The sequence below is a fragment of the Pleurodeles waltl genome, chromosome 5 (assembly GCF_031143425.1).
Source record: "Pleurodeles waltl isolate 20211129_DDA chromosome 5, aPleWal1.hap1.20221129, whole genome shotgun sequence".
NCBI lineage: Eukaryota > Metazoa > Chordata > Amphibia > Caudata > Salamandridae > Pleurodeles > Pleurodeles waltl.
The window spans coordinates 80208882-80228053 of record NC_090444.1 but is presented as its reverse complement, the minus strand read 5'-3'; the positions used below and the strand labels follow the sequence as shown (position 1 = coordinate 80228053).

The 19172-nt window shown below is 50.1% G+C and overlaps 1 protein-coding gene across 9 annotated transcripts in view; it reads left to right on the top strand.

Moving 5' to 3' along the window:
* MAPRE3 (microtubule associated protein RP/EB family member 3) overlaps window positions 1-19172 on the top strand; it is a 664975-nt gene that overhangs the window by 434062 nt on the left and 211741 nt on the right. The window lies entirely within an intron of this gene.

Here is a 19172-nt window from a genome sequence, read left to right as displayed (position 1 = left end):
ATCCCTGGCGCTATGGGGATTCTGCCCCCCTTGGGGACAGAAAGGCCTAAAAAATAGGCATATCTGCCCCCTAGGGGGGCAGAACTGCCCAAAAATACATGTGGGCCCCTGGGGGCGACCCTTGCCCAAGGGGCCACCCCCCAACACAAAAAATAAAAATCAACAATAAAATCCCTGGTGTCTAGTGGCTTTCTGCCCCCCTTGGGGGCAGATCGGCCTAAAAATAGGGCCAGTCTGCCCCCAAGGGGGGCAGAAACGACAATAAATACATTGCGCCCCTGGGGGGAGCGACCCTTGCCCAAGGGGCCACCCCCCAACACAAAGCACACATACATACATACTATTTCTGGCGCTATTGGGATTCTGCCCCCCTTGGGGGCAGAAAGGCCTAAAAAAAATAGGCCTCTCTGCCCCCAAGGGGGGCAGAACTGCCCAAAAATACATGAGGGCCCCTGGGGGCGACCCTTGCCCAAGGGGCCGCCCCCCAACACAAAAAATACACATCAACAATAAAATCCCTGGTGTCTAGTGGCTTTCTGCCCCCCTTGGGGGCAGATCGGCCTAAAAATAGGGCCAATCTGCCCCCAAGGGGGGCAGAAACGACAATAAATACATTGCGCCCCTGGGGGGAGCGACCCTTGCCCAAGGGGCCACCCCCCAACACAAAGCACACATACATACATACTATTTCTGGCGCTATTGGGATTCTGCCCCCCTTGGGGGCAGAAAGGCCTAAAAAAAATAGGCCTCTCTGCCCCCAAGGGGGGCAGAACTGCCCAAAAATACATGAGGGCCCCTGGGGGCGACCCTTGCCCAAGGGGCCGCCCCCCAACACAAAAAATACACATCAACAATAAAATCCCTGGTGTCTAGTGGCTTTCTGCCCCCCTTGGGGGCAGATCGGCCTAAAAATAGGGCCAATCTGCCCCCAAGGGGGGCAGAAACGACAATAAATACATTGCGCCCCTGGGGGGAGCGACCCTTGCCCAAGGGGCCACCCCCCAACACAAAGCACACATACATACATACTATTTCTGGCGCTATTGGGATTCTGCCCCCCTTGGGGGCAGAAAGGCCTAAAAAAAATAGGCCTCTCTGCCCCCAAGGGGGGCAGAACTGCCCAAAAATACATGAGGGCCCCTGGGGGCGACCCTTGCCCAAGGGGCCGCCCCCCAACACAAAAAATACACATCAACAATAAAATCCCTGGTGTCTAGTGGCTTTCTGCCAGATCGGCCTAAAAATAGGGCCAATCTGCCCCCAGGGGGGGCAGAAACGACGTAAAATACATTTGCCCCCAAAGGGGAGCGACCCTTGCCCAAGGGGCCGCCCCCCAACACAAAAAATACAAATCAACAATAAAATCCCTGGTGTCTAGTGGCTTTCTGCCCCCCTTGGGGGCAGATCGGCCTAAAAATAGGGCCAATCTGCCCCCAGGGGGGGCAGAAACGACGTAAAATACATGTGCCCCCAAAGGGGAGCGACCCTTGCCCAAGGGGCCGCCCCCCAACACAAAAAATACACAGCAACAATAAAATCCCTGGTGTCTAGTGGCTTTCTGCCCCCCTTGGGGGCAGATCGGCCTAAAAATAGGGCCAATCTGCCCCCAGGGGGGGCAGAAACGACGTAAAAAGCATGTGCCCCCAAAGGGGAGCGACCCTTGCCCAAGGGGTCGCTCCCCTACACTAATATTCACTCACACACACACATACAGAAATCCCTGGTGTCTAGTGGGCATTCCTGCTGCCCGATCGCATCGCGATCGGGCAGCAGGAATGCTCAAAGAGACATCAAGGGAAAGGAAAACCCTTTCCTTTCCCTCGATGCCTCTCTGAGAGCACCCCCACCCCGCACGAAGGTGAAATACTCACCTTCTCCCTTGACGCGCTGGAAGCAAATGGCTTCCAGCGCGTCATTCCCCGTTTCCATGAAATCAGCGCGCAATCGCGCGCTGACGTCATGGGGGGGGGGGGGCGGGGGGGAGGGGCGTGAAAGGGGAAGGGATTCCCCTTTCAGCCCTGGCCTGGGGGTGTTGGGGGGCGGTCCTCGGGGGAAGCGCTAGCGCTTCCCCCGACTGCCAGTCCCTGGACGTAATGGTTACGTCCATGGCGCCACACGGGCGCTGCCATGGACGTAACCATTACGTCCGTGGCGGGGAAGGGGTTAATTATATTAGAAAAAACACTGTTCAAGGTTTAAAAAAACATTTATCCAAGGAATTTTATTTACAATATTCAAGTATTTTGGAAGCTCATGGATGATTTATCTATTGAAGATGAATTAGCAATGAATGGCAGTGTTTTATTTATCCTAAAAATATCAGACATTGCACTATTTCTATAGCACATTTGAGCTGTTTAGGCATCTAGGGCAATCGTGTACCATCAGAAAGGTTAGGGAGTTGTTTTGATGGCCGATAATGGATGCAGACAGTTTAAGTTTTGAGAACTGTTTTTTGTGTCAGAATTTTGATAACGTGTTCAAGACATAAAGTTCAGACCATATTAGGAGAGTGATGACTGGTGAACTGTGGAAGGACTTTGCTACTGATCTTTTAGGCCCATATGAGGGTATTGTTGCAGGAAATTATGTGCTTTAGTGGTTATTGACTATTTTTCAAGATGGGCAGGACCCAAAAGGATAGCTGCACCTAATACCAATAAAGTACTTTTGGTTTTTACTAGAATGTTTTAAAAAGAAGGGAACTCCTAAGTCCATGACGTCTGATAATGGTTTTCAGTTCACATCATTGAAATTGCAGAATTACTTTTCTGATTTAGGTATCAATCGTTTACCGACTGCTTTGTATTGAAATTGAAGAATTACTTTTCTGATTTAGGTATCAAGCATTTATGGGCGGCTTTGCATTCATCTAACATTAATGGTTTAGTGGAAAGGTTCAATAGAATGATTGTGGAACATGTTCAGTTGGCCATTAAGTCTTGAATTGATGTAAGGAAACATATTGTTTAAATTGGTCATGCCATTGTACCCCTAATACATCTACTGGTTTTTGTCTGTTCTTGGTTTTGAAGGGAAATCCGAGTTGGCTTACTGGACATAATTTTGAACTTAGTATTGAGAAACTTTATACCAAGGCAAAGGATAGTATTGTGTTCTTGTGACAAACCAGTTAATAGTCAATCCAAAAATAAAAGGCCAGATTCCTTAAGTGTGGGAGATTGCGTTGATATCAAGATTTCTGGACCTTTCATCAAGGGGGAATTAAGGTTTCCTAAGGCATGGTGTAGGAAGTTGGCTCTGTATGTGCTATTTCAAAGTAAGGAATAGCATGCACAGAGGCCAAGGGTTCCCCTTAGAGGTAAAATAGTGGTAAAAATAGATAATACTAATGCTCTATTTTGTGGTAGTGTGGTCGAGCAGTAGGCTTATCCAAGGAGTAGTGTTAAGCATTTGTTGTACATACACATAGACAATAAATGAGGTACACACACTCAGAGACAAATCCAGCCAATAGGTTTTGTTATAGAAAAATATATTTTCTTAGTTTATTTTAAGAACCACAGGTTCAAATTTAACATGTAATATCTTGTTTGAAAGGTATTGCAGGTAAGTACATTAGGAACTTTGAATCATTTCAATTGCATGTATACTTTTCAAGTTATTCACAAATAGCTGTTTTAAAAGTGGACACTTAGTGCAATTTTCACAGTTCCTAGGGGAGGTAAGTTTTTGTTAGTTTTACCAGGTAAGTAAGACACTTACAGGGTTCAGTTCTTGGTCCAAGGTAGGCCACCGTTGGGGGTTCAGAGCAACCCCAAAGTTACCACACCAGCAGCTCAGGGTCGGTCAGGTGCAGAGTTCAAAGTGGTGCCCAAAACGCATAGGCTAGAATGGAGAGAAGGGGGTGCCCCGGTTCCGGTCTGCTTGCAGGTAAGTACCCGCGTCTTCGGAGGGCAGACCAGGGGGGTTTTGTAGGGCACCGGGGGGGACACAAGCCCACACAGAAATTTCACCCTCAGCAGCGCGGGGGCGGCCGGGTGCAGTGTAGAAACAAGCGTCGGGTTTTCAATGTTAGTCTATGAGAGATCAAGGGATCTCTTCAGCGCTGCAGGCAGGCAAGGGGGGGCTTCCTCGGGGAAACCTCCACTTGGGCAAGGGAGAGGGACTCCTGGGGGTCACTTCTGCAGTGAAAGTCCGGTCCTTCAGGTCCTGGGGGCTGCGGGTGCAGGGTCTTTTCCAGGCGTCGGGACTTAGGTTTCAGAGAGTCGCGGTCAGGGGAAGCCTTGGGATTCCCTCTGCAGGCGGCGCTGTGGGGGCTCAGGGGGGACAGGTTTTGGTACTCACAGTCGTAGAGTAGTCCGGGGGTCCTCCCTGAGGTGTTGGTTCTCCACCAGACGAGTCGGGGTCGCCGGGTGCAGTGTTGCAAGTCTCACGCTTCTTGCGGGGAGTTGCAGGGTTCTTTAAAGCTGCTTCTTGAGACAAAGTTGCAGTCTTTTTGGAGCAGGTCCGCTGTCCTCGGGAGTTTCTTGTCGTCGTCGAAGCAGGGCAGTCCTCAGAGGATTCAGAGGTCGCTGGTCCCTTTGGAAGGCGTCGCTGGAGCAGAGTTCTTTGGAAGGCAGGAGACAGGCCGGTGAGTTTCTGGAGCCAAGGCAGTTGTTGTCTTCTGGTCTTCCTCTGCAGGGGTTTTCAGCTGGGCCGTCCTTCTTCTTGTTGTTGCAGGAATCTAATTTTCTAGGGTTCAGGGTAGCCCTTAAATACTAAATTTAAGGGCGTGTTTAGGTCTGGGGGGTTAGTAGCCAATGGCTACTAGCCCTGAGGGTGGGTACACCCTCTTTGTGCCTCCTCCCAAGGGGAGGGGGTCACAATCCTAACCCTATTGGGGGAATCCTCCATCTGCAAGATGGAGGATTTCTAAAAGTTAGAGTCACCTCAGCTCAGGACACCTTAGGGGCTGTCCTGACTGGCCAGTGACTCCTCCTTGTTGCTTTCTTTGTTCCCTCCAGCCTGGCCGCCAAAAGTGGGGGCCGTGGCCGGAGGGGGCGGGCAACTCCACTAAGCTGGAGTGCCCTGCTGGGCTGTGACAAAGGGGTGAGCCTTTGAGGCTCACCGCCAGGTGTTACAGCTCCTGCCTGGGGGAGGTGTTAGCATCTCCACCCAGTGCAGGCTTTGTTACTGGCCTCAGAGTGACAAAGGCACTCTCCCCATGGGGCCAGCAACATGTCTCTAGTGTGGCAGGCTGCTGGAACCAGTCAGCCTACACAGATAGTTGGTTAAGTTTCAGGGGGCACCTCTAAGGTGCCCTCTGTGGTGTATTTTACAATAAAATGTACACTGGCATCAGTGTGCATTTATTGTGCTGAGAAGTTTGATACCAAACTTCCCAGTTTTCAGTGTAGCCATTATGGTGCTGTGGAGTTCGTGTAAAACAGACTCCCAGACCATATACTCTTATGGCTACCCTGCACTTACAATGTCTAAGGTATTGCTTAGACACTGTAGGGGCACAGTGCTCATGCACTGGTACCCTCACCTATGGTATAGTGCACCCTGCCTTAGGGCTGTAAGGCCTGCTAGAGGGGTGTCTTACCTATACTGCATAGGCAGTGAGAGGCTGGCATGGCACCCTGAGGGGAGTGCCATGTCGACTTACTCATTTTGTTCTCACTAGCACACACAGGCTTGTAAGCAGTGTGTCTGTGCTGAGTGAGGGGTCTCTAGGGTGGCATAATACATGCTGCAGCCCTTAGAGACCTTCCCTGGCATCAGGGCCCTTGGTACCAGAGGTACCAGTTACAAGGGACTTACCTGGGTGCCAGGGTTGTGCCAATTGTGGAGACAATGGTACATTTTAGGTGAAAGAACACTGGTGCTGGGGCCTGGTTAGCAGGGTCCCAGCACACTTCTCAGTCAAGTCAGCATCACTATCAGGCAAAAAGTGGGGGGTAACTGCAACAGGGAGCCATTTCTTTACACATGGGAAGTTGGCAAAACTGTTAAAACTTCAGCTGTTCTTAACAATGAGTCATGGTAGAGTTATTCAAGATTAGACAGTTAACAACGATGTGTATGTAAATACTGATGAAGTCTCTGCCAGATGTTATTGCTGATTAAGTAGGTTGGTCTGTGAATAACAGTATTTATTTTGGTGCGACAGAGGTCAACACTGTACCTGATGGAAAATCTTCAAGGGTTAGCAGGGCTGCACACAGTGTGGAACTACCAAAGAAATACAATGACTGTGTTATGTATTGATTTAGCAAAGCCTTCTATTTTCTTAGACGTATTCATTTTTTGTTTCTATTTTTTAAAGGGAGGAGGTTTGTAGTAGTGTCTTGTAAGTAAGTTACTTTAGTATAGTTATAATTCAAGTGTAGAACTCACATTTATCTTACATGTCAGTGTTTTGTCTCTAGCCATTGGTTTGTATATTGTTCCTGTAGGAGTAAGATTGCATGTTCAAAGTCATTTGCTGTATTGCATTTACTGCTGCTGCAGCCTGTGGATGCTCCGAATAAAGGAGCGTATCGGGCATCTTTATTACTACAAGAACCAATGTTCCCTATCCTCCCAGCGAGCCATTTGACCTGTGTAACTGCAGCGAGTCCTACATACTTCTACATTAGACTGTCACTTTAGCTTTGATTTTACTACAGCATCTGCATTTACCGTCAAAGTTCTAGTGCCTAGAACTGCCGAATTTGGAAGTGGGGAGCTAGGTTTGAATCTTGGCCTCGGCTCATCATCCTGTGATTCTAGGCAAATCACTTAAGTTCCCGTGCCCAAAAAAGTGCCATGTAATCTGGCTGTCATGTAAAGCGCTCCAATGCCTTGGACTAAGTTTGCGCTATAAAAACCTGTGGAAGAATAGTCCTAGGGAGTTTGGTAACTCTAGACATATGGTATATAGTACTAATCAAAACCAGCCATTTTAGAACGTCCTGTCTTCTGTTGCATTCCACTTAGCGTTCACCAGGAGTTTACCATATTGTTAATCCATTATGAAGTCTACGACGTGGTAATGTCAAAAGGGCTCTAGTTGGCGACCTTGTGCCGTCTTCTATGCATCTAGATGTGTCTGCCCGGCCTGCAGGCCTTTGCGCTTGACTACATTTCGCCTAAGTTGTCATTTCAAAGACAGTGATTTCAGTTTTTGCTTCACCTGCCTCGTGTTTCTACTCACTTGTGTCAGCCCTTTGGTGCAAGGTTCAGATAGACGTACCTTACCTCCCAGTGGCTCTGTGATGCCCCATATGAGTTCATGTTAGTGCAGTGGTCCGAGAATCGGCCCTCCCGACATCCGCTGTACTCCTTTGTTTTCATCAAAACCAATCTGAGTTTCGTCAGTCCTCCGAGTGTGGCACAGTACCGCAGAATGTACAGGAGAGTACCGAGAGCGCACCACCCGCACGGCTTCAATGTCTTCCTTCACACCAAGTCCACAAACAAGGCGAGGTTTTGTGTCGCAGAAACCCCCTTCATTAAAGGGTGATATTGTGAATCTGATGCCCCTCTCTGCCCCAGCTCTGGGTGTCCCTTTCATGGACACACCCCTGTCACGTCAGTCCGATGGGATTGCACTTAGCACCCAGTGAGTGTGCTCCTATCACAGGGAGGCCCAGATCCTCAGGCCGCCCTCTGTGCGCCAGATGTTGGATGTGCTGATCTCAGCTGGATCGAAATGAAGAAACAGTCATCAGGCTACGTATCATTAGTGTAGTCCACTAATCCTGAGAGCGGCTTCCTCCCCAGCGCAGAAGCCCCCGCCCTCTGAGTGGAAGAGGTCGGGTGCATTACTGCACGTCAGGGGCCGCCCGGAGCCGGTGGGCCTCCAGATGGCCTCAGCTCGCCGTGGCACGTGGGGGAGAGCTCGGCCAGGTGGGCAGTGCTGGCCAGGATACACAAGCTGCCCTTTTCATCAGGTTTAATGTCAGAGTATGTCCAGCCTCGGGGTTTCAGGACTTCCCACAAAGTTAGCAAACCTCGTGATATACGCCATGCACATTCCGCACCTGCACTGGGCCGATGTTTAGGGCTCTTCTGGGATTTCAGGTTCGTGTTGCAGGATTCTGCCAAACGAAAAGTATGGATTCCTTTTTTCAAGTAGAGGCATTTTTTAAACATATTTGCTTTTTGCATAACATGCCTCTCACTTACATTCGGGTATCTAGTTCTCTGTGTACTTAATTGCTCATCTACCCATGTATCTATTCATTCACCCGTGGACTCATTCGTACATTCACCCACTCACCAGCCCACGGTGCCATACACCCGCACCCACGGCGCTATACACCCGCACCCACGGCGGTTGATGTGCTAAGCCAGGCCGCATGGGTCGCCCAGTGTTTGTTTCGTAGCAGCTCACAAGCAGCAATCCTGAGGAGGACGAAGGGGCTGTGGTTTGTGATCGACTTTGAGAAGACGAAGCGGTGAACTTTGGGTAGTGACGAGCACATGGCACATATAACATCCATTGCGATAACAGAGGCGGAGGCTGCCAGGAACATTCCTTGGTATTAAAGCCCATGATCTTTTGGGGGAAATTGCTCTATGGGGGATCACAGTTGTTTTAAAAAAAACTATAGCAAATCAGAAGCCTGTTTAATTATGCGGGTGATGCTCATATTTAGGCAGGGCATTAATCCGCCAAGCAGTCCCACCCTTGTCGGTTCTGGTGGTCTCTCCACCTGGGGGTTGTGTGCCTACTCGGGAACACCTTCCTTCTGTGAAGTCCTGCTTGGGGTCTGTCATTCCGGCTTATTTGATGCTTAAGTCTTTATCAAATCAAATCATTAACATTTATAAAGCGCGCTACTCACCCGTGCGGGTCTCAAGGCTCTAGGGGGAAGGGGGTTACTGCTGCTCGAAGAGCCAGGTCTTGAGGAGTCTCCGGAATACGGAGTGGTCTTGGGCGGTCCTGAGGCTGGTGGGGAGGGTGTTCCAAGTCTTGGCCGCCAGGTAGGAGAAGGACCTCCCACCCGCTGTGGAGCGGCAGATGTGTGGTCTGAGGGGGTCGGTGCGGTGCCAAGGGCCGTGGAGTCGTCCCATGCGGTCGGGGTGTTGCCAAGGATGAGGACTTCCGTTTTGTCTGAGTTCAGTTTCAGACGGCTGAGCCTCATCCAATCTGCGACGTCCTTCATACCATCTTGCAGGTTGGTCTTTGCGCTGGCGGGGTCCTTGGTGAGGGAGAGTATAAGTTGGGTGTCGTTGTCGGCGTAGGAGGTGATGATGATGCTGTGCTTGCGTACGATGTCGGCGAGGGGGCTCATGTAGACATTGAAAAGTGTCGGGCTGAGCGAGGAGCCTTGAGGGACCCCGCAGATGATCTCGGTGGGGTCTGAGCGAAAAGGTGGGAGGTAGACTCTTTGAGAGCGGTTGGAGAGGAAGGAGGCGATCCAGTCCAGGGCCTGGCCTTGGATCCCGGTGGAGCGGAGGCGGGTTATTAGGGTGCGGTGAAAGACGGTGTCGAAGATAGCCGAGAGGTCGAGGAGGATGAGGGCGACTGTTTCACCGTTGTCCATCAGGGTTCTGATGTCGTCTGTGACTGAAATGAGGGCGGTTTCAGTGCTGTGGTTGGCTCGGAATCCGGATTGTGAGGGGTCGAGAAGGTTGTTGTCTTCAAGGAAGTTGGTAAGCTGCTTGTTGACGGTCTTCTCTATGACTTTGGCAGGGAAGGGGAGGAGCGAGATGGGGCGGAAGTTCTTCAGGTCGCTTGGGTCAGCCGTAGGTTTCTTTAGTAGGGCATTGACTTCGGCGTGTTTCCAGCTTTCGGGGAAGGTAGCAGACGAAAAAGAGGAGTTGATGATGGTCTGGAGGTGCGGGGTGGTGATGTCGTCGGCTTTGTTGAAGATGAAGTGTGGGCAGGGGTCCGAGGGGGCGCCGGAGTGGATTGAGTTCATGGTGGTTTTGGTTTCTTCTGTGTTGATGTGGGTCCTGGCGTTGAGGGTGATGGCTGGGGGTGTGGGTTCAGTGTTGGTCGGCTGGGTCTGTTGTCCGAAGCTGTCGTGAAGGTCGGTAATCTTACGATGGAAGAAGGTGGCGAGGGAGTTGCACAGGTCTTGTGAGGGCGTGATGGCATTGGGGTTGGAGAACTCTTTTACGATGCTGAAGAGTTCTCTGCTGTTGTGGCTGTTTTTGTCCAGTCTATCAGTGAAGAAATTCCTTTTGGCTGCGCGGATCAGGTGGTGGTGTTCGCGGGTGGCGTTCTTGAGGGCGGTCATGTTGTCAGCGGTGTGGTCCTTACGCCAGGCTTTCTGGAGGGCGCGACAGGTTTTCTTTGATTCTTTAAGGGTGTCAGAGAACCAGAGAGGTTTTTTGGTGTTGGCCTGTCTTGAAAGGCGTCTGAGGGGAGCAAGGTTGTCTGCGCAATTGGTGATCCAGTTCGTGAGGCTGAGGGCGCTGCGTCGTTGGGGTCGGTGGTGAAGGTAGGTTGGTTGCCGATGAGCGTGGAGAAAAGCTGTTCTTCGGGGATTTTGTTCCACTGTCGACGAGGGATGGGTTGAGTGCGGAGGTGGCGGGTCTCGGGCCGGAAGGTGAAGTGGACACAGCTGTGGTCGGTCCAGTGTAGAGCGGAGGCGTGGCTGAAGGAAATGTGTTTGCTGGCGGAGAAGATGGGGTCAAGCGTGTGTCCGGCGATGTGGGTGGGGGTGTTCACCAGTTGCTTGAGGATGAGGTTGTCGAGCAGGGCGGTGGTGTTGGGGTCGTTGTTCTGTTCTAGATGGAAGTTGAGGTCGCCGAGGAGGATATAGTCTGGCGAGGGCGTGCGGGGAGATGAAGTCGGTGATGGAGTCGCTGAAAAGGGCGCGCGGTCCGGGAAGGCGGTAGATGAGTGATCCTCTGAGGGTGGTCCTGGGGTCAGTGCGGATCTGGAAGTGCAGGTGCTCGGCGGCGAGGGGGGTGTCTTCGGTGGAGGTGGTGACGCTGATGGAGTCTTTGAAGACAATGGCGATTCCGCCTCCTACTTGGTTGGTGCGGTCTTTCATGGAAATCTTGTAGCCTTCGGGGATGGCTATGGCTATGGCGATGTCGGGCCGAAGAGGCGTTCATCCAGGTCTCCGTGATGAAGGCGACGTCTGGTGCTGTGGAGTCCAGGAGGTCCGGCGTGCTTGTGGACGGATCAAGCGTTGACCAGGATGCATTTGAGGTGGTTGATGGCGTGTGGGCTGGTGGTCGTGGTAGTTTCGTGGTGGAAGATACGTTTGCAGGTGTGACATGCGAAAGGTCCATGGGTATGTTTCGGGTTAGCTTGGAAGCAGGTGCTGGAGCGCCCTGGGTTGAGGGCGTGGAGGGTGGTGGGGTCGTAGCGGAGCAGTGGGGTTTGGGAGTGCTGAGGACCAGGGGTCGTGGCGCTGGGCGCGGGCGCGCAGCAGCCGCCATAAGAGGGAGGAGGGGGGGAGGGGTCAGCTGGGGGCGGGGGACGGGAGTGGGGCGACAAATGGGAGCTGGGGGGCGGGGGCGTGCAGGAGGTGGCGGCGGGAAAGCGGAGGGGGGGGACAGGTAGAGGGGAGAAGAGATGGGGGAGGGGGGGTTCAGGGTGGAGGGGGGTGAGTTTTAGGGAGTTTAGGGAGAGAGATAGGAGGAAGGATGGGAAGATAGGGGAGGGGGGGTTGTAGAGGTGGGTGAGGGTGAGAGGTAGAGTGAAAGGATAGGAAGATAGGGGTGGTTACAGAGGGGGTGGCGAGTGAGGGGGAAAGATAGAGCGATAGGTAGATAGGAGGAGATGGTGAATGAGTGAGGGAGACCGATAGAGAAAGGGGTAGATAGGGGTGATAGAGAGGGGGAGGCGAGTGAGGGGGAGAGACGAGACAGGAGCAGGAGGGCAGGCGCGGGAAGAACCAGGGAGCAGGAACAGAGGAAGAGGAGCCGAGGAACAGAAGACAGAAGACCACAGAAGAAGAGGAGCCGAAGAACAGAAGACTACAGAAGAAGAGGAGCCGAAGACCACAGAAGAAGGTAAAGAAGAGGAGGAGCGCAGAAGACAGAAAACTACAGAAGAAGGTGAAGAAGAGGAGCGCAGAAGACAGAAGAATACAGATGAAAGTGAAGAAGAAGAGGGGCGACGAGCAGCAGAGGAAGGAGCCAAGAAGAGGGACAGAGAAGAAGAGGCACACGCCGGTCGCGGTGCAAAGGAGAGAGAGAGAAGCACACAGATGAAGAGAGAAGACGGGGAGCAGGAGGGAAAGAAGAGTACAGAAGAAGACTAAAGAAGAAGAGCGCAGAGGAAGGACAGAGAAGAAGAAAAGAAGCAGGAGAGAGGGTGAGTAGCGCAGGGCAGGGCGAGGGGCTGGGTGGTGGTGGGGGGGTACTTACTGCGAGGTAGCTGGGCTTGCTAGGAGGTCTCAGGAACCTGTGCTGGAGGAGCTGCAGCGGCAGGGGGAGCGACCTACCCTTTAGATACCATGCTCATCCTAGACATGGTTGTTTTGAGAGATTAGCGTGCGAGACACAGCTAGCAGAAAACTTGAGGTCGCCTTAAAATTCCCAGCTGTCAGTAAAGTGTGCAAAGCCCATTTAGAGCCCACATTGTTTTTCTTCTTGTTCTTGGGTTTATCTTAAGTGGAGCATGGTGAGATGTGAACAGGCCCAGCGGTTCCTCACATAAACTGTCCTCTTACTGTGTGGTATCTCTTCATGTACAAGAGCACTTTCCTTCAGTCCTTGGTTCACCAGCAGGTGGCAAGCTTACAAGTATGTGTGGGGTGCTCACATCTACTAATCATCTTAACCACTTTTATCGAATATGCTTCTCTCTGAAGTCCATCATCAAAGTTTTCAATCTCTGAGGTGGTCACATGAACCATTCAGCTGTCTGCAGATCTGACCTCTCTGCCTTTTCCAATGACCAGTTCAGTGTCTGAGTCATCTGCAAAAGCAAAGAAGACCTCGTTAGATGACAAAGAGAAAATGCACATGAAAGTAGAAGCACACAACCAGTGTGCTCTTTGTGAAATTTTGGGGTGGAGATAAATGTCCATTAAATTTTAAGTGCTTGACCTATTATCAACTTTGAGCTTGGAAAGAAACGTTCACTCCAATTCCCAACAGTGCCAAGTGTCCAGAGAAGTGGCTACAGTAAATTTATAAAAACAGCTTAACCTGGCACGTGGTCCAGAACTGCTGGACCAAGACAACCACTGCTGATCCCATCAGACCCAGCCTACAGGACTGCGGCATTAAATAAACTCAACAGGGTTTGGTGCCAGGGCAACCACTGCTGATCCCATCAGACACTGCCTACAGGACTGCGGCATTAAATAAACTCAACAGGGTTTGGTGCCAGGGCAACCACTGCTGATCCCATCAGACACTGCATGCAGGACTGCGGCATTAAATAAACTCGACAGGGTTTGGTGCCAGGGCAACCATTGCTGATCCCATCAGACCCAGCAAACAGGATTGCGGCACTAAATAAACTCGACAGGGTTTGGTGCCAGGGCAACCACTGCTGATCCCATCAGGCAGGACTGCAGCATTAAATAAACTCTACAGGGTTTTGGCTCTGTCAGGCTGCCCTGGGATGGGATTGAAGAATGATATTCATTCCTAATGTATTTTAAGTCAAGTTTCCACTTTGATGACAGTACACCGATCCAACGAAAGATTTGCTTGCAGCTTTCAAAGAGTGGGCAGTGAGGGTAAAGGGATGCAGGCAACTGATAGGCGTATTCTACCTTCATCGGATTTTATTCCAGTTGGATCATTGAGGGCCACAGCTCTAAAAGTGCCAACTCCCAGTGACACACAGGACGTGGCGCGTGGACAAGCTGTGGCGTCTGAGCTGCATAGTCCTCCTATTAAGCAATGTTAAAGGGAGGGCGCCAGGGTATCCAGTGTGGTTTAAAATAACACCTCTATGACTCTGCACTTCTGCTGCCCACAGTTTCCATGCGCGTTGTAAGGTTGAAGACATTAATTTTTATTTTTTTAAACCATACAACCTATCCCAGTGTTCCCGCAGTAACGCCCGCCACAGAGGGAAATTCTAAATATTTAACATTAGAAAAGGTTTTTCACTCTTCACGTATATTATTGCCTTGAAACCTAACCAGGAATTGATTTGTTGAAATGATCTTAAAAATTGTATATCACTTTATAGAACTATAATCAGTGACCATTTAAACTACAAGGACTGGAAGAACTGTGAGGTAATGGAAACCTAGGGTCAGATTGAATGCCTTAAATAAATAAATACATGTCTACTGTTAGAAATGGGGTTTCTGGTTGGCTAGGGTAGGCACCTTAGCCAGGCCGGGACCACCACTCTAGCCAGGGCGAGGGAGTTACACATCCAAGATAACCCCTGCTCACCCCCTTGGTAGCTTGGCACGAGCAGTCAGGCTTATCACAGAGGCCATGTGTAAAGCGTTTGCACAACACATGTGACACAATAAATACACCACAAAGGAAACACAAGAACAAGTCCTATAAAAATAAACTGTATTGCATAAAACATCATTAGACCAAAAGTTGCATGTATCAGTAATACTGTAATAAACAAGCAGTTGTCACAACATCACACAGGTTACTAGTACTCTGCGAAAGTGAGCAGTAGTCAAACATACAGATTATTGGTATCCTCCAACACAAGCAGTAGTGAGGTTGTCATTACCTCCAAAAAAGCAAATGCGGGAATAACCACATTAGCAGAAATGCCAAGACATCCTCATGAATGCACCTAACATGAAACATTCCCACCTGGCACAAGTCATATAAAACATTATCCTGCTTGCCAATAAAAGGGACAAGCACATGTAGTATAAAATATCCTGGTGATGGCCCATACATGGAAGCATCTCCACATGACATCTGCACAAAGGGTACAGTCCCTGGATATAGCACTCGTGCTCGTATCAGTCGAAGTACGACCTACCCTAAAATCAGGTCATAAAAAAAAGAAAGGGACATACATTGGGGAGAATGCGGCACGTGAACACATCCGGCCTACCAGTCCCAGCGCCTCAGCACTTCTGCTTCCAAACAGCCTGGTGGGGACAAGACCTACACAGTAAGCGCAGGGCTTCTGCCACCGCGTTTATAGGGGCAACCTCAGCGCTGGGCAGACCAGGGCCTCTGACGAGGATCTCTACCTGGTCGGCAGCTGAGGGTAAAGAGGCCCTCTCGAGCCAAGGTTAGTTTCTGGCAAGAAGGCCTCCTTTGGTCCTCCTAGCTGTCTGGGCCACCCCTCCTCATAGCCACTCTCAGCACAACCTAAGGACTATTGGGGGTGCATCTGGGACCATTTCTCCCCTCCCTACATCTGGATGCCGCTCGGGATCCTAGCAGTCCTCTCCGGCGGGTAGCGAGGCAGAAGGCAGGTCTGGCAAACTGGGCGAGTCTCTGTTGTCCAGCACCTGCGCAAGGGCTCCTGAGTCCTCTCCTGCACTCCACCGCACTGGGTCGTTCTCTCAACCCCAGATTCCTCCACCGCCCGCATCCACACCCAATGGGGAGCACGCAATCCTCTGAGGGCGGGGGTCGTCATTCTGGGGCTACTGGCACAGAAAGGGCTACCTGCCTGGGCCACGGAGGCACCAACCAAAGTGTGCTTCGTCCATGCTCACTAGAGGCTGCTGACTGGCTCCTCTTGACCTTCCCCACGTCAGAGGGGGATGCACACATAGGAGTACCGGGGCATAAACCCAAGGACACAGGTTGCTTCCTGGCCCCTAGGTAGGCAACAATCCAACAAGAGCGCGCTGCATGCCCTGGGGCGAATAAGAGCTTGTCATGCTCTCCAGTCCCACAATACAGCGCTTCCTAAGCATTGAAGGTTGCAAAACCAGCAGCAGCTCTGGAAGTAGGTGGAAGAGCACCAGGAGAACACAGGACAGAGTCCCAACAAAGGCCAGCTCACTAGGGTCCCTGGGAAATATGTGGCAGTCTTTCTGGGACTTAGAGGACCCCAAGCCAGCAAATCACAAGTAATTCCAGTGGCGATTACTGGCAGCGTCACAGTCACCCTCCGGCAGCATCTGGTTCCGAGTCCATACAGTGTCTACAAATTGTGGGGAACAGCCCCCTGTACTTATACTAATTTTGAGCAGCTTCCACAAAGTGTGTGGGGGGGGGGGTTCCAACTAGCACTAACTGGTTCCAGGAATGTCCTCTCTCTCCTCCACCACTAGCTCCAGACATCAGCAGGGGGTAAACAGTCCCTTTGTGTGAGGCCAGGGCACAGCCTTTACAAATGCAGGTGTGCCCCACCTCTACCTCTCCCAGCTCAGGAAGACCATTCAGTATGCAGATGCACTCTTGTGACACCTCCACCCTCCCTGTGTACAGGCTGTCTGAAAAGTATGCACAACACCCAGCTGTCACTCTGCCCCAGACGTGGATTGGAGGCAAGCTGCAGAACTCCAGTCATAAGCACAGAGAAATGCTCACTTTCCTAAAGTGGCATTTCTAAAATGGTAATAAAAAAATACACCGGCACCAGTAAGCAGCATTTCTCACTACCATTCCAACCACACCAAGCATGCCTAAGCCACGGATTAGGCGATACCACTTAGACATATGTTAGGGCGTTTCCAATGCAATCCTAGGAGAGAGGCAGCACTCACAGTAGTGAGGAACCAAATAGGCTGTTTGTCACTACTAGGACATGTGGTATATAAAGCGATATGTCCTACCTTTTCCATACACAGCACCCTGCCATAGGGCTAGCTAGGGCCTACCTGAGGAGTGACCTATATGTATTAAAAGGGGAGCTCCAGGCCTGGCAAGTACATTTAGATACCAAGTCCCTGTGGCAGTAAACTGCGTGCGCATTCTCTGCAGTGGCAGGCCTGAGACAGGTTTGAAAAGCTACATCTGTGGGTAGCGCAAGCTGCGCTGCAGGCCCACCAGTTGCATTTAATTTACAGGCCCTGGGTATATGGGATACCACTGTACAAGGGACTTACAGGTAAATTAAATGTGCTACTCAGGTGTAAGTCAGTCATACCAAGTTTAGAAGGGAGAGCACGTGCACTTTAGCACTGATCAGCAGTGGTAAAGTGCCCAGAGTCCTATCATTAACAGAAAGGGTCAGAAAAAATAGGAGGAGGAAGCCAAAAAAATTGGGGATGATCCTGTAAAAAGGGCCAGGTCCAACATCTTCAAATCGTAATCAAGTTCAGAAGGTGGAAACTTGTTGAACATTTTGTTGCAGTACTTGGACAAATAAATTATAGCATAAAAATCCTACCAATGGAATGCAGCCAGTTCTTAGATGCTTGAGAACTATAAGTGTTGCAAAGTCATCTTTTTGCCTTGTTCACCCCCATTTTATTTGTTGCTGACTCGTGTTGATAACTGACTTTGTTGTGCCCTGGGCCCTGTTAGCCAGACTCAGGCCAGTGCTATGTTAAAACACACATGTAGTACAGTACACTAGGTAATAGGGTACCCTTCCAGTTGTCCTGACAGACCCTGTAAGTCCCTATTGTATAATAGGGCAAGGGTGTCCAATCTGCCTATAAGCCCCTAGTATCTAATATGGCATGGAGATTAGATGCCCAGCAGAATTTCTTGACTTGCATGTGTGCACTGTTGTGTGCTTCCTATCCTTTTAAATGCAGGGCTGCCTTGCAGGTCGTCCTTAAAAGTTAAATTCCTTCCATTTGCACGACATCCCCTATACGTCCCTGGTAAATAATGTTGCAAGGGGGTGCCAACTACCTATAAGACCCTAGTACATAATAGGGCATGGAAGTAGAGGCCCGGCAGAATTGCTGCCTTTTGCATGTGGGCACTGCTGGAGGTTTTCTGTCATTTTAAATGGAGCCTGACTCCGCAGACTGCATTTAAATGGAAATGGTGTCCCAATTCGACTTTGGTGCTGTGGGCACTTTAAATGCAGCTACAGGTTAACAGAGCTTCAACTGCATCATCCCAGCAAGAGTCCCCAGCCTGGAGTGCATCCAGTGGACTTTTAAGGATTTGGCCAGGTGCATGGTGGGAATTCTGGTCCAACCTTCCAAGGACTATCCAGGAGATTCCAGACCCTTGGATTTGTGTTTTGGACCCTCTGTATCAGCAAGGAGGGCTCCAGGAAACGCCTCCTGAAGATTGGAGAAGTTTTGTAAATTTTGGTAAAGTTGGCTCTGTGTTTCTAAGCGCCAGGAAGTGTTTATTCTTTAAAAAATTCATATCTCCAGTTCCAAGGGCCAACCAGGAGATTCCAGACCCTTGGATTTGTGTTTTGGATCTTTTGTATCTGCAAGGAGGACTTCAGGAAACACCTCCTGAAGTTTGGAGAATTTTGGTAAAGTTGGAAGTTTGTGTTTCTAAGAGCTAGAAAGTGTTTATTCTATTAAAATTAATATCTCTGGTTCCCTACATTGGTTTTTTGTCATTTTGGTGTCTATTTACTCATAAAAAATATAACCTATTTTTATAAATTGGTATGGGATTTTTATTGTGTGTTGCCTCACTTATTTACCATATTGGTGTTTTTGAATGCTTTACACTCTTGTCTCCTAAGTTAGGCCTGCCTGCCTGCTCAGTTACAGCTACCAAGGGTTGAGCAAGGGGCTAATTTACTGAGATCTTTACTGAACCTATATTTGGGTAGTGGCCTTATTACCAGTGGTAGGTTCATTCTTACCACTACCAATAACCCACTTTCCAACAATAAGTTTGACACTTATGGTTTGGTTCCACTCTGTCTGCAATAGTTCTTATTGATTTGAGTTGTGTGCAACAAGCTATACTTGAGCACGAAACAAATAATGAGAAAAATACACACATGCACACACACACACAAATATATAAATGCACAATAGAAACTGAATTATGGTCTGCTCAAAAACAGTAATATTGCAGTTGTATGCAGTGCACACAACACACCCCATAACTGATGTTATGTTTGTTATGTTATGGGTATTTGTGGAGCCCAGTACTCACCTGGGAGGGTATCCTTGTGCTGAGAAGCAGAGCGGCGTGGGCTGAGACTACATGAAGAGCCATGTTTTCAGTTTCTTGCAAAAATTCAAGAGGTGATGGGGCGGCTCTGATATGCAGGGACAGGTCGTTCCTTGCATTGGGGGCAAGGTAGGAGAAGGCCTGGCCTCCGGATGTGGTTCTGCGTGTGACGGAGAAGTGTGTGAGTAGGAGTCCAACTGAGTGGAGGTGTCTGGTAAGTATGTGGGAGTTAGTGTGATTGTTGACGTAGGTGGGGCCGATGTTGTGCAAGGCTTTGTATTTACCTGAGGAGTTTGAAGTGTGCCCAT